At 40.7% G+C, this 3,321-nt stretch overlaps 1 pseudogene; it reads left to right on the forward strand.

Moving 5' to 3' along the window:
• The first annotated feature begins 3,136 nt into the window (after positions 1-3,136).
• LOC116632022 lies at positions 3,137-3,321 on the forward strand (annotated as a pseudogene).

Here is a 3,321-nt window from a genome sequence, read left to right on the forward strand (position 1 = left end):
GCCAGCTTCCAGGAAGGACGGAGCCACACTTCAGTCCAGCAGCTGAGGACAGAGGATAGCCTAGACAGAGAAAACAACACCCAATGGGTCCAATGTTATCACAAGGGTCCTTAAAAGTGGAAGATGAGGAGCACCTGGGTGATGCAGTCGGTTAAACAACCAACTCTGGGTTTCAGCTCAGGTCATGATTTCAGGGTCATGAGATTGAGCCCAGGTCAGGCTCTGTGCTCAGCCTGGAGTCTGCTTGGAATTCCCTCTCCCTCTCCCTCTGGCCCTCCCCCTACTCACTCTCTCTCTCTCTCAAATAAATAAATCTTAAAAAAAAAAGTGGAAGGTGAAATTGGAAGAGGGAACACAAGAGATGGCAGCGTGATATTGGCCTTACAGATGGAGGAAAGGAGCTACAAGTCAAGGAAAGTGAGCAGTCTCTAGAAGCTGAAAGGGTAAAAAAATGGATTTTCTGAATTGAGCATTAGACTCTGCCTACAAACATTATCCACACTCTCTTGTGAGTCATGTACATAGACCCTTATAACAAGCATTTCCCACAATCCCATTTCCTGTTCTTTTCTTTGTTTCTCTATTTCTCCAAATAAAGCAGAGCAAAAAGGTCTTGGTCTAGCTGTTGGTACATGTTAAGCCTGTCCGTCAGGGACCAAGAGAAGCACAACATATCCTTGGCCATGTGCTTAACTCTAAAATGCTACATTTCCTCAGCTACCTTATTCCTGTGTCTTTGAAGAACCATTTGAAAGTATTCTCCCTTACAACAAATCAATTGAATTTCTCTTATGTTCTGGACATTGTGCCTACCTCTGGGCATGCAATTATGAGCAAAGCAGACATTGTTCTTGCCCTTGGGAAGCTATTGAAAGAAATAGTAAATTATCACATAAAAAAGATAAAATACTCAGGCACTGTTTTAAGTACTTAACACACACTAACATTTTAATTTCTCAACAATCCTGGAGGTTATTATGTTCTATTTAAAGATGAGAAAAATGAAGTTCACAAGGGTTAACCATCTTGGCCAAGATTATCCATCTAAGTAGAAATGCCGCTAGGATTCAAACCCAGGCCATCAGTATCTAGATTTTGTGTTCTCAGCCTTTTCAATGTATTACCTCTTCATGATTCTAAGGAGATAGTTCCAGCTGGAACACACACAGGGGACAGCCTCTTGCATAAAGTTCAGAAAGGAAAAAGGAAAAAAAAAAAAACCAAAGACTTGAACAATAAACAGAAGTGGTAAATTTCTTCCCGTTTTCTCCTTTACTCAAATTTTGTGAAAAATACTAATAAAGTTAGAAACAAAAATCTTTTAAAAAGAAAGAAAGAAAACTTCAGCACTCAGGACAGTGCTCATGCAACAATTTTGTTGGTTGAATGCATGCTCCCTTCTCCCCACACAAGAAAAACTGCCAGTCTTCCAGAATAGATTCCGAATCCTATACCTACACTGGATCAAAACAAGCTAGTAAAACTTTTGGTGTAGTTAGCATTAAACACCCTCTTTGTTTTAATTTGAGACACCCTATTTGAGAGTCTACTTCCAGATGCCTAACTGATCCTTTGGGCTAATCTGTCAGTTGTTCAGATGCAATAAGGAAGCTCCTCTGTTATTTCCCACAACGTCTGGAAACAAATCCTACAGAGACCTGTCACAAACACACAGAGCCTAGGAAATTACGCAGACTTTCCTTTATCCTTTGTCATAGCTAACCTGTATTGAATACTGGTGTTCAGGTACTGTTCATACATTTGGCTCCTTTAGTCCTCCTTGGGTCAACAAGACAGATCAAATGGGAAAAAACTGCCTTCATGGTTATGAAGAGTCGTGATCTGAACAGATAATCCATGGCTATATGAGACAACCTCATTTTAGAGGATTATGTCCAGTTCTTGGTGCCACATTTTAAGAAAGTCTCCACCTGTACTAAGAACACATCTCAGTAAAAGTAACACTATATCCTAGCTGAAAGAACAGACAGGCTAAATTAGAGCCACATTAGCAGCACACTGACATTGATATTTAAACAGAATCTTTACCTGCCTTAATTTTATCTGATTATGCTTACTTCTACCTCCTCTATCTCTGCAAAAGAAGAGTTCAAAAACATTCAAGACAAAACACCCACCCCCATTGTATTTATGAAATATGGTCTGTCTCCACTGAGACTGCAATGGAGGAGAAATTACTTTTCCTTTTTCCTGAGGGACATCATTAGCATAGTGATAATTAACAAAAGGCAGCAGCCAGAGTTTGGTAAATTATTAATGGTTTCAATCATCCAGAGAGCAGAGAGGCCATGTGTGCAGTTGCCCTTGGTGACAGCGTGAGAGTGCTCTGGGGAAACAGGGATAATGGACAGAAAACCAGAGCTGGTGTGGGTGTAGCCTGCGTGCACACACAGGTTCAGACTTTCTCATCCAAATGGAACAGGTTTTCATGCAGAAGTATTCATAGATCAAAACTGAGAGCAAGTCCCTCTGGCATATGGCGAATATTATCAGATTCTCCTTATACCATGGCTAAACAGAAATTAGGTCTGGTCCCAAGGAGCTGTTGAAAAGTTGAGTGGGAGAAGGTAGTGGGTCTTTTATAGCAACCAGAGTTTGGGGGTGAGAGGGTAAAATTGAGAACTCAGGAGATCAATGACAAAAGTGTAGTTGGAGAGTATATGCCAAAATAGGTTACTAGAGCCAAAGTGTTGGAAACAAATGTCAGAAGCTAAGATACACAGACAAAAGGAATCATAGGCACCCTGAAAAAAAGAGTGATGATGCTCTTCACAAATTTCCAGGGAAGGGAAATTCAAAGCCACTGTAGGAATCTTTCTCTTTCCATAAGTTTACTTGTATGGGCCCCACTTAAACAGAGTCTTCTTGTTACCTAAGATCATAAGCTCCATGAGGGTGGCAATTTTGACTGTTTTCTTCTCTGATGTATCCCTACAGCCTAGCACAGTGCCAGACACAGAGTAAGTACTTAAAAATATTTGTTGAGTAATGAATAAAGGGATGAATAAGTGGATACAGCTATCTTACCATGTTAGGTATTGGATGAAAAAGAAGTATTGAGGCCATTTCTTTCATCTTGGGTCTCTGTGCCTTTCACAGAACTTCCAACAACACTATGTTGGGACTGAGCATCTGGAGGTTCGCAACCTCGGTGGTCCATAGGAGCCACTGTGAGGAGGCCCAGGGAAGAATTTGCCATTTTTAGTGGAAAACAAGTGGCAGTTACTAATTATGATGACTATGCACTTTGGATCTGGATTTGCTGTACCTTTTGCTTGACACCAAATGCTTGAGAAATAA

This window comes from Phoca vitulina, unplaced genomic scaffold, assembly GCF_004348235.1.
Source record: "Phoca vitulina isolate PV1807 unplaced genomic scaffold, GSC_HSeal_1.0 scaffold6, whole genome shotgun sequence".
In the NCBI taxonomy this organism is placed as follows: domain Eukaryota; kingdom Metazoa; phylum Chordata; class Mammalia; order Carnivora; family Phocidae; genus Phoca; species Phoca vitulina.